Genomic DNA, 13,384 nt, shown 5'->3' on the forward strand with positions numbered 1-13,384 from the left:
TCACAGAGGAAGGCTGTGCTTCTCTGGTCTTAGCACTGAGGTCAAACCCCTCACACCTGAGAGAGCTGGATCTGAGTAACAATGACCTGAAGGATTCAGGAGTGAAGTTGCTCTCTGATGGTCTGGGGAATCCCCACTGTAAACTGGAGACTCTGAGGTCAGTATTCCTGTAGTTGGTCAACAAGTGATAACTGTTCAACAGATCCACATGTGTTTACCGGACACATATAGTCCACACCATATGTGGTTGGACAGTGAATCGTACAGTTTTAAATGTGCTGCTATGGTCCAGTATTTTGGATTTCAGATGTAATGTTCCATATTAGGCAACAGTACAGAATGTCACCTTTTATTTAAAGGTATTTCTATCTGGTGAGAGGTTAGCATGTTTTGTTGTAGCCTCTGTTATTGGTAATGGTGAGAGGTTAGCATGTTTTGTTGTAGCCTCTGTTATTGGTAATGGTGAGAGGTTAGCATGTTTTGTTGTAGCCTCTGTTATTGGTAATGGTGAGAGGTAAGCATGTTTTGTTGTATCCTCTGTTATTGGTAATGGTGAGAGGTTAGCATGTTTTGTTATAGCCTCTGTTATTGGTAATGGTGAAGGTTACCACGTTTTGTTGTAGCCTCTGTTATTGGTAATGGTGAGAGGTTAGCATGTTTTGTTGTAGTCTCTTATTGGTAATGGTGAGAGGTTAGCATGTTTTGTTGTAGCCTCTGTTATTGGTAATGGTGAGAGGTTAGTTTGTTTTGTTGTAGCCTCTGTTATTGGTAATGGTGAGAGGTTAGCATGTTTTGTTGTTGCCTCTGTTATTGGTAATGGTGAGAGGTTAGTATGTTTTTTTGTAGCCTCTGTTATTGGTAATGGTGAGAGATTAGCATGTTTTGTTGTAGTCTCTGTTATTGGTAATGGTGAGAGGTTAGCTTGTTTTGTTGTAGCCTCTGTTATTGGTAATGGTGAGAGGTTAGCATGTTTTGTTGTAGCCTCTGTTATTGGTAATGGTGAGAGGTTAGCATGTTTTGTTGTAGCCTCTGTTATTGGTAATGGTGAGAGGTTAGCATGTTTTGTTGTAGCCTCTGTTATTGGTAATGGTGAGAGGTTAGCATGTTTTGTTGTAGTCTCTGTTATTGGTAATGGTGAGAGGATGGCATGTTTTGTTGTAGTCTCTGTTATTGGTAATGGTGAGAGGTTAGCATGTTTTGTTGTAGCCTCTGTTATTGGTAATGGTGAGAGGTTAGTATGTTTTGTTGTAGTCTCTGTTATTGGTAATGGTGAGAGGATGGCATGTTTTGTTGTAGTCTCTGTTATTGGTAATGGTGAGAGGTTAGCATGTTTTGTTGTCCTCCCTTATTGTTTTCTCACTCATTATTATGAGACAGAATGTCACATTTTATTTGAAAGGACACTGATATATCTAAACATTTTCAAAAAATATACTGCCACTGTTTTCACCACCAAAGATCATCATCAGTGTGATTTTAATATGATTTGACTCTTTACTCTTTGCAGGCTGTCACGCTGTCTAGTCACAGAGGAAGGCTGTGCTTCTCTGGTCTCAGCTCTGAGGTCAAACCCCTCACACCTGAGAGAGCTGGACCTGAGCTACAATCACCCAGGAGACTCAGGAGTCAGACTGCTCTCTGCTGGACTGGAGGATCCACACTGCAGACTGGAGAAACTCAAGTATGTAGAGGGTTTATGTCAATGTTCAAAACAGACATGTTTTAGTTATCAGAATAGTTAAGACAAACATTATTACAGCCACTTGGACTAAGGTGTGTGTGTGTGTGTGTGTGTCGGTGTGTGTGTGTGTGCGTGTGAGTGTGTGTGTGTGTGTGTGTGTGTGTGTGTGTGTGTGTGTGTGTGTGTGTGTGTGTGTGTGTGTGTGTGTGTGTGTGACACTCAATGACTGCCTGTTCTTCTGCTTACCGCTACAGTGTGGAACATGGTGGAGAGTACACAATGAATCCTGGGCTTAGAAAATGTGAGTGTTGACTACTGTGAAGAGTATGACTAAGAATAAGTCTTAATTCATGTTAAGTCAAAGTCAAAGATCACCATCATTACTTACTTGGTCATATTAAATATCAGCTGTAGTTCTTCAGAAGCAGAAATCAGGGACACCAAAGTTTACAAAGAGTTGCTTTGTGTGTGTGTGTGTGTGTGTGTGTGTGTGTGTGTGTGTGTGTGTGTGTGTGTGTGTGTGTGTGTGTGTGTGTGTGTGTGTGTGTGTGTGTGTGTAATTAATGGGAATAAGTGTGTTTTATATTACCATACAGTATAACATATGATCATTCAACAAGTCTCAAGTTACCTTAACTTCTCCTTTTGATACCTAGAAACATCTACATTAAATTAATTAGTGAAAAGTGAGTTAACATTCTAATGTGAATGATGATGATTTCTAATATTGTGTCTGGTTTCATCCATCAGATGTCTGTGATCTCACACTGGACCCAAACACAGTAAACAGACTCCTCTCTCTGTCTGAGGAGAACAGAAAGGTGACATGTAGGAGAGAGGAGCAGCCGTATCCTGATCACCCAGAGAGATTTGAGGACTATAGACAGGTGCTGTGTAGAGAGGGTCTGACTGGGCGCTGTTACTGGGAGGAGGCAGAGTGGAGTGGGGAGATGGGGGCTGATATAGCAGTGACATATAAAGGAATCAACAGGAGTGGAGGGGGGTAATGACTGTGTGATTGGATTAAATGACAAGTCCTGGACTCTGTTCTGCTCTGACAACAGTTACATCTGCCTGGCACAATGATAATACCACTACCATAGACGTCCCCTCCTCCAGCTCCCACAGAGTAGGAGTGTATCTGGACTGGCCAGCCGGCACTCTGTCCTTCTATAGAGCCTCCTCTGACACACTGACCCACCTGATCACATTCACCTCCACATTCACTGAGCCCCTCTATCCAGCTTTTGGGGTTTATTATGATGGCAACTCAGTGTCCCTTTAAAAATAAATAACATAACACAAACACTGGACAAACACACACACACACACACACACACACACACACACACACACACACACACACACACACACACACATACACACACACACAACCAGGACACACACACACACACACAGGACACACACACACTGGACTGGACGGAGACACACACACACAAACACACACACACAGGACACACACACACACAGGCTGGGCACACACACACTGGACACACACACACTGGACAAACACTGGACGCACTGAACACACACACAGGACACACACACTCACACACTGTACACACACACACACTCCCTTGACACACACACACACACACTGTACACACACACTGGATAGACACAGACACACACACACTGAACACACACACACTGGACATACACACACAAACTAGACACACACTGGGCAAACACATTTTACACACACCCTTGACACACAAACTGGACTCACACACACAGGACACACACACAAACTGGACTCTCTCACACACACACACACACAGGGCACACACACTGTACACACACACTGGACACACGCACACACTGTACACACACACTGGGCACACACACACACTGGGCACACACTGGACACACACACTGAGTACACACACACACTGGACACACGCTGGACACACACGACATACACACACACACTTGCACAAACACACACTGGACACACACACACACACACACAGGACACACACACACACAGGACACACACACACAGGACACACACACAGGACACACACACAGGACACATACACACAGGTCACACACACAGGACACACACACAGGACACATACACACAGGTCACACACACAGGACACACACACAGGACACATACACACAGGTCACACACAGAAACACACTGGACACACACCCTTGACAATCACCCTTGACACACACACAGGACACACACACACACAGGACACACAAACATACCGGACACACACACACACACAAACTGGACTCACACACACACATGACACACACACACAAGACACACATACACATGCACACACACACACACACACACACACACACACACACACACACACACACACACACACACACACACACACACACACACACACACACACACACACACACACACACACACACACAGGACACACACACACACACACACACACACACTGGACACACACTGACACACACACTGACACACACACACACTCTGGACACACACACTGGGCACACTCACACACACACACACACACACACGCGTATTCCTATAATTGTGAGGACCTTGTGATCTTGACTCAGGAACTTCAAATGATTCATTTCTAATAGAATTGGGAACAGACACCTCATTCCAGCACCAAGTGGTCCCACAAACACAGAGGTGTAAATATAACAGGAATACAAATATTACAGAATATTCTGCAAATGTTGATGAAGACGTCACTCAACCCCAAAACAACATGCAGTCTTTCCACAAGACTCCCATGAAGTTATAGTGTGACGTTATGAGTTGACGTTAAATTAACATTCTCAGAACATACTGCACTTGTTTTATACTGTTTTAGATGGATCCTCTGTTTATCATCTTGTTTAATACTGTTTTAGATGGATCCTCTGTTTATCATCTTGTTTTATACTGTTTTAGATGGATCCTGTTTATCATCTTGTTTTATACTGTTTTAGATGGATCCTCTGTTTATCATCTTGTTTTATACTGTTTTAGATGGATCCTCTGTTTATCATCTTGTTTTATACTGTTTTAGATGGATCCTCTGTTTATCATCTTGTTTTATACTGTTTTAGATGGATCCTCTGTTTATCATCTTGTTTTATACTGTTTTAGATGGATCCTCTGTTTATCATCTTTAAACATTTAAACTCTTAAATTTAAACAATTTAAACAATAACACCGTTAAAATACCAATGTGATCATTTGTTGTACGTCTTTTATGTTGAATAACAAATAGTACAATTATGTATGGACATACGCTCCACATACACTGCTGATTTCGCAGAAACAACCAGAGGGTAGTGAGGTCTGCACAACGTATAACATCATCAAGGACATCAACCACCTGATGTCACAGGAAGGCCATAAAGATCATCAAGGACAACATCCACCTGATGTCACAGAAAGGCCATAAAGATCATCAAGGACATCATCCACCTGATGTCACAGAAAGGCCATAAAGATCATCAAGGACATCATCCACCTGATGTCACAGAAAGGCCATAAAGATCATCAAGGACATCATCCACCTGATGTCACAGGAAGGCCATAAAGATCATCAAGGACAACATCCACCTGATGTCACAGAAAGGCCATAAAGATCATCAAGGACAACATCCACCTGATGTCACAGAAAGGCCATAAAGATCATCAAGGACATCATCCACCTGATGTCACAGGAAGGCCATAAAGATCATCAAGGACAACATCCACCTGATGTCACAGAAAGGCCATAAAGATCATCAAGGACAACATCCACCTGATGTCACAGAAAGGCCATAAAGATCATCAAGGACATCATCCACCTGATGTCACAGAAAGGCTATGAAGATCATCAAGGACAACATCCACCCGATGTCACAGAAAGGCCATGAAGATCATCAAGGACATCATCCACCTGATGTCACAGAAAGGCCATAAAGATCATCAAGGACAACATCCACCTGATGTCACAGAAAGGCTATGAAGATCATCAAGGACAACATCCACCCGATGTCACAGAAAGGCCATGAAGATCATCAAGGACATCATCCACCTGATGTCACAGAAAGGCCATAAAGATCATCAAGGACAACATCCACCTGATGTCACAGAAAGGCCATAAAGATCATCAAGGACAACATCCACCCGATGTCACAGAAAGGCCATAAAGATCATCAAGGACATCATCCACCTGATGTCACAGAAAGGCCATAAAGATCATCAAGGACAACATCCACCCGAGGCACTGCCTGTTCACCCCGCTATCATCCAGAAGGCGAAGTCAGTACAGGTGCACCATCACCACCGAGCCACTGCCTGTTCACCCCGCTATCATCCAGAAGGTGAAGTCAGTACAGGTGCATCAAAGCAGGGACCGAGAGACTGAAAAACAGCTTCTATCTTAAGGCAATCATACTGTTTATCAGCCACCACTAACATTGAGTGGCTGCTGCCAACATACTGACTCAACTCCAGCCACTTTAATAATGGGAATTGATGGAAATTGATGGAAAAAATGCATCACTAGCCACTTTCAATGCCACTTAATATAATGTTTACATACCCTACATTACTCATCTCATATGTATATACTGTACTCGATACCATCTACTCCATCTTGCCTATGCCGTTCTGTACCATCACTCATTCATATATCTTTATGTACATATTCTTTATCCCTTTACACTTGTGTATATAAGGTAATTGTTGTGAAATCGTTAGGTTAGATTACTCGTTGGTTATTACTGCATTGTCGGAACTAGAAGCACAAGAATTTCGCTAAACTTGCATTAACATCTGCTAACCATGTGTATGTGACAAATAAAATGTAATTTTAGTTTATTTAGTTGTACAAGTATACAAGAAGATATTGTATTTTTCATAATAAAACATAATTGAAACAAGAAAAGGAATGTTAATTGTGAAAACAATTTCGATTTTGATTTTACATTGCCTCTCCCAGTCGCAGGTTGATGTTTGTCATGAATCTTGACCTGGAGGCAGAACTGCGTGATTTCCTCCAGATATTAAAAACCTGTTGAGGCTAGGGGGCAGCATTTTCACTTTTGGATGAAAGGCGTGCCCAGAGTGAACTGCCTCCTACTCAGTCCCAGATGGGAATATATGCATAATATTATTACTGGTGGATAGAAAACACTCTGGAGCTTCTAAAACCGTTTGAATTATGTCTGTGAGTATAACAGAACTCATGGCAGACAAAAACCTGAGAAGAAATCCAAACAGGAAGTGAGAACTCAATTTAGAAAACAGTGCCATTGGATGTCCATCTTAGATATGGATGAGCATGCACTTCCTAGGGCTTCCACAAGATGTCACCGTCTTTAGATTCTGGTTGTATGATTCTACTATAAAGATGGGGCTCATAATAGCTCTTTGAGTGGGTGGTCTGGCAGAAAGCCTCGGTCTTGTTTCGGTCACGAGAGAGTGTCCTCCCGTTCCTATGCTTTTCTTCAGACAATGAAAATGGAACCTTTTGCTGATTAATGTTTAAAACATCCTAAATATGAATTGCATACATCATTTGACTTGTTTCTGAAGTAACGGAACTTTTTGAGTTTATGTCTGGAGGAATTAGATTGAATGCTGGGCTGAACAATAACAACAAGTGGCTAAATTATGGGCTTTTTGGAACTTTATGGAACAAACCAGTCATTTATTGTCGAACTGGGATTCCTACTTTCTGATGAAGATATTCAAAGGTAAGTGAATATTTTAGTGTTTTTTTGAATCAAAATGGCGGCTATTTCTTTGGGTTCTGAGCGCCGTTCTCAGATTATTATTTTTCCGTACAGTTTGTTTTAAATCTGACACAGCGGTTGCATAGAGGATACATTTATCTTTAATTCTGTGAATAACACTTGCATCTTTTATCAATGTTTATTGTGAGTATTTCTGCAAAATCACCGGAGGTTTTGGAATCAAAACATTACTGCACGTAACGCGCCAATGTAAACTGAGATTTTTTAAATATATATATATATACACATTATCGAACAAAACACACAATACATGTATAACATGATGTCCTATGAGTGTCATCTGATGGAGATAATCAAAGGTTAGTGATTCATTTTATCTATATTTATGCTTTTGTGACTGAAAAATCGCTGTTTGTGTTTTTGAATTTGGTGGTCATCTAACGTAAATATATGTTGTGTTTTCGCTGTAAAACATTTTAAAAATCGGACACGATGGGTAGATTAACAAGATGTTTATCTTTCATTTGCTGTATTGGACTTGTTAATGTGTGAAAGTTAAATATTTCTAAAGAACATTTTTTCAGCTGAATGGGAGGGGGCGTTCCCTTTAGGGAACTCCTTGTGCCCCCTAGCCCCAGCTGCAAAGTAAAAATTGGCTGTAGGATTAAAATCAGATTGTATTACTTTGTGCCTGTGTCAGCTAGTGACCACTTTGCTGAACTGCCTCCAGGGCAAGATTCATGACAATAAATGCCAACCTACCTCCCAGTCATCCCCTCCTTATCTTTACAAGGCTGAAGATCATGCAAGCTAGTGATGTGGGGGTTCTCTCATAACCTTCAGTCCCCAGGTGGGTCGATGGCAGGTTGAATAAAGAGAAGCTAGTGATGTGGGGGTTCTCTCATAACCCTCAGTCCCCAGGTGGGTAGATGGCAGGTTGAATAAAGAGAAGCTAGTGATGTGGGGGTTCTCTCATAACCCTCAGTCCCCAGGTGGGTAGATGGCAGGTTGTATAAAGAGAAGCTAGTGATGTGGGGGTTCTCTCATAACCCTCAGTCCCCAGGTGGGTAGATGGCAGGTTGTATAAAGAGAAGCTAGTGATGTGGGGGTTCTCTCATAACCCTCAGTCCCCAGGTGGGTAGATGACAGGTTGAATAAAGAGAAGCTAGTTATGTGGGGGTTCTCTCATAACCCTCAGTCCCCAGGTGGGTAGATGGCAGGTTGAATAAAGAGAAGCTAGTGATGTGGGGCTTCTCTCATAACCCTCAGGGGGTTAACTCAATTAGAAGGGTGTCCTTAATATTGTGTCCACTCAGTGTTTAACCTATAGACTACACTGCTCAGTTAGAGTAATATCTAGTCCACTCAGTGTATAACCTGTAGACTACACTGCTCAGTTAGAGTAATATCTAGTCCACTCAGTGTATAACCTATAGACCACACTGCTCAGTTAGAGTAATATTGTCACGACTTCCGCCGAGGTTGGCTCTCCTGCCCGTTCAGGCGGTGCTCGGCGGTCGTCGTCACCGTCCTACTAGCCACTACCGATCCCTTTTCGTGTATCTGTTGGTTTTGTCTGATTGGTTTCACCTGTGTGTTGTTTAGTTTATTAGTGTCTGTATATATAGTAGGTTGTCCCGCCCTTGTTTTGTGCGGGATTGTTTATTTGTCATCTATGTCTGTCGGTGTATCTTGTGTTCTTATTTCTCCGGTTAGTCTGTTATCCTGTGTTGGATAATTTCACCCTGTGTGTGTTTGGGTTGACCTTGTTTCTTGTTCACCGGAGAATAAACTTTCATATCGCTATCTGCTCTCTGCGCCTGATTCCACCCACCTTGATTAGACGTGACAGAATCCCGCACCACCATGGAATCAGCAGGAGCAGCAGCGTCTCCTCTCCCATCGATGGAGGAGAGGGTCCTCCATCATACCAGCGTGATTCACCGGATTGGTTCTGCTATGGACCAAATGATGGAGAGAATAGATCGATGGGAGAGGAGTGGCCTCCCCACCTCATCTCTAGCAACCCCTTCTCCAGCACCTCCTGTTTCTGCGACCACATCTGGCTCCGGGGCTCTTCAGCTGACACTCCCACGGGAGTATGACGGATCGGCGGCTGGGTGCCAGGGTTTCCTCCTTCAACTGGAACTATACCTGGCTACCGTGCGTCCTGCTCCCTCTGGAGAGGAGAGTGTGTGCGCCCTAGTCTCCTGCTTGACTGGGCAAGCCCTCGAGTGGGCCAACGCAGTGTGGAATGGTCCGGACTCGGCTAAGGATAATTACCCAGAGTTCACCCGCCGATTCCGAGCTGTTTTTGACCATCCACCCGAGGGTCGGGCAGCGGATGAACGGCTGTTCCACCTGCGTCAGGAGATGAGGAGCGTACAGGATTTTGCTTTAGAGTTTAGGACTTTGGCAGCAGGAGCAGGATGGAACGACAGGGCCTTGATTGATCATTTTAGATGTAGTCTCAGCAAGGACGTCCGCAGGGAGCTGGCATGTCGGGACACCACATTCACTCTGGATGGACTTATCGATCTGGCTATCCGTCTCGACAACCTGCTGGCAGCTCGCGGGCGTTCGGATCAGGTCCTGTCGTTTCCTATCCCCAGCCCCCCTGTCCCTATCCCTATGGAATTAGGAGGTACGGCTTCGAGGGGGACCGGAGGAGGAGTGTCCTCCTGCACCAGTTGTGGTCGAAGAGGGCACACGTCCGACCGGTGGTGGAGGAACTCGTCTAGGAGTCGGGAGGACAGGCGGAACACTGCTCGATCACCCCAGGTGAGTAAGCACCAAACTCATTCAGAGCTTCCTGTCGGTCATGTGTTTGTATTGATTTCTTTCCCTGGGTTTTCCCCCTCTCTACAGCATAAGGCGCTAGTCGATTCAGGCGCAGCTGGGAATTTTATGGATCGTGGGCTTGCGTTAAGGCTAGGGATTCCCCTGGTGTCTTTAGATCGACCTTTCCCCGTGCACTCCTTAGATAGCCGACCATTAGGGTCAGGTGAAATTAGGGAGGCTACGGTGCCGCTGGACATGGTAACGCAGGGTGATCATAAGGAGCAGATTAGCCTGTTCCTTATAGATTCACCTGCGTTTCCAGTGGTGTTGGGGGTTCCCTGGTTAGCTCAACACAACCCGGTGATTTCCTTGCGACAGGGGGCTCTTAAGGGGTGGTCAGAGGAGTGTTCAGGTAGGTGTATAGGAGTTGCCGTTGGTGCGACTACGGTGGAGAGTCCAGACCAAGTTTCCACCCTGCGCATTCCCTCTGAATATGCCGATTTGGCTATCGCCTTTAGTAAAGGGAAGGCGACCCAATTACCACCTCATCGTCGAGAGGACTGCGCGATAAACCTTCTGGAAAACGCTGCACTTCCTAGGAGTCACGTGTATCCATTGTCCCAGAAGGAGACAGTTGCGATGGAAACATGTGTTTCTGAATCACTGGGACAGGGGTACATTCAGCCTTCCGTATCACCCGTCTCCTCGAGTTTCTTTTTGTGAAGAAAAAGGAGGGAGGTCTGCGTCCGTGTATTGATTATAGAGGCCTAAATTCCATCACAGTGGGGTTTAGTTACCCACTACCTCTCATCGCTACGGCAATGGAATCATTTCACGGGGCGAGCTTCTTCACAAAACTGGACCTGAGGAGCGCGTATAATCTGCTACGTATCCGGGGAGGAGATGAGTGGAAAACCGCATTTAGTACTACTTCTGGTCATTATGAGTACTGCGTCATGCCATACGGGTTGAAGAATGCTCCAGCCGTTTTCCAATCCTTCGTAGATGAGATTCTCCGAGACCTGCTCGGGCAGGGAGTGGTAGTGTACATTGATGACATCTTGATCTATTCTGCCACACGCGCGGAGCATGTGTCTCTGGTGCGTAAGGTACTTGGGAGACTACTGGAGCATGACCTGTATTGCAAGGCGGAGAAATGTGAGTTTTTCAAACAGTCCGTTTCCTTCCTGGGGTATCGTATTTCCACCTCCGGGGTGGTGATGGAGGATGATCGCGTTACAGCCGTGCGTAATTGGCCGACTCCGACCACGGTGAAAGAAGTGCAGCGGTTTTTAGGGTTTGCAAATTACTACTGGAGGTTTATCCGGGGTTTTGGTCAGGTGGCTGCTCCCATCACCTCACTGCTGAAGGGAGGACCGGTGCGCTTGCGCTGGTCAGCAGAGGCGGGTAGAGCTTTCAGTCGTCTGAAGGAGCTGTTCACTAATGCGCCCGTGTTGGCGCATCCGGACCCCTCTTTAGCGTTCATAGTGGAGGTGGATGCGTCCGAGGCTGGGGTTGGAGCCGTGCTGTCCCAACGCTCGGGCGTACCATCCAAGCTCCGCCCGTGTGCTTTCTTTTCGAGCAAGCTCAGCCCAGCGGAGCGAAACTATGATGTGGGGGACCGGGAGTTGTTAGCTGTAGTCAAGGCTCTGAAGGTGTGGAGACATTGGCTTGAGGGGGCTAAATACCCTTTTCTCATCTGGACTGACCATCGTAATCTCGAGTACATCCGGGCAGCTAAGAGACTAAATCCACGTCAAGCTAGATGGGCCATGTTTTTTACCAGGTTCCAGTTTACCCTCACATATCGGCCAGGCTCCCAAAACACCAAAGCTGACGCACTGTCTCGCCTCTATGATACCGAGGAACGGTCAGTTGAGCCAACTCCCATCATTCCACCGTCATGTCTCGTGGCACCGGTGGTATGGGAGGTGGACGCTGAGATAGAGAGGGCCTCACGGTCAGAGCCGGCTCCTCCTAACTGTCCAGTAGGGACCAAGTACGTGCCGAGGGGGGTCCGGGACAAGCTGATTCGGTGGGCTCATACTCTTCCCTCCTCGGGTCATCCTGGTATCAAGAGGAGAGTGCAGAGTCTGAGAGGGAGATACTGGTGGCCCACACTGGCTAAAGACGTGAGATTTTATGTCTCCTCCTGCTCAGTGTGTGCTCAGAGCAAGGCTCCTCGGCACCTGCCTAGAGGGAAATTACAACCCCTCCCCGTTCCACAACGGCCGTGGACACACTTATCGGTGGATTTTCTTACAGACCTTCCCCGTCCCAGGGAAGTACTACGATCCTGGTCGTTGTGGATCGGTTTTCTAAGTCCTGTCGCCTCATTCCGTTGCCCGGTCTCCCTACGGCCCTGCAGACTGCTGAGGCTTTGTTTACCCATGTCTTCCGGCACTATGGGGTGCCTGAGTACATCGTCTCTGATCGGGGTCCACAATTCACGTCCAGAGTGTGGAGGGCGTTTATGGAGAGACTGGGGGTCTCGGTTAGCTTAACCTCAGGTTTTCACCCCGAGAGTAATGGGCAGGTGGAGCGCGTAAACCAGGATGTGGGCAGGTTTCTGCGGTCCTATTGTCGGGACCGGCCTGGTGAGTGGGCAAGGTATGTTCCATGGGCCGAACTAGCCCAGAACTCCTTACGCCACTCCTCTACTAACTTGTCTCCTTTTGAGTGTGTGTTAGGTTACCAGCCGGTCCTGGCTCCATGGCATCAGAGTCAGACCGAGGCTCCTGCGGTGGAGGAATGGGTACAGCGCTCCAAGGACACCTGGAAAGCCGTTCAGGACTCATTACGGTTAGCGGGAGAACGGCAGAAGAGGAGCGCTGACCAGCACCGCAGTGAGACCCCCGTGTTTGCACCGGGGGACAGGGTCTGGCTCTCGACCCGAAACCTGTCCCTCCGCCTGCCCTGTCGGAAGCTGGGGCCGCAGTGTGTGGGGCCGTTCAAAGTCCTGAGGAGAATAAACGAGGTGTGTTACAGGTTATAGCTTCCTAGGTATTACCGTATTAACCCCTCGTTTCATGTGTCTCTCCTCAGGCCGGTGGTGGCTGGTCTCCTGCAAGAAGGTGAGGTGCCTGAGGTCCCTCCGCCCCCTCTGGACATCGAGGGGTCCCCGGCGTACACAGTTCGAGTCATTCTGGATTCGAGACGCCGGGTGGGGGCCTACAGTACCTTGTGGACTGGGAGGGGTACGGCCCGGAG

Source organism: Oncorhynchus tshawytscha, unplaced genomic scaffold (assembly GCF_018296145.1).
Source record: "Oncorhynchus tshawytscha isolate Ot180627B unplaced genomic scaffold, Otsh_v2.0 Un_contig_8772_pilon_pilon, whole genome shotgun sequence".
Taxonomy (NCBI): Eukaryota; Metazoa; Chordata; class Actinopteri; order Salmoniformes; family Salmonidae; genus Oncorhynchus; species Oncorhynchus tshawytscha.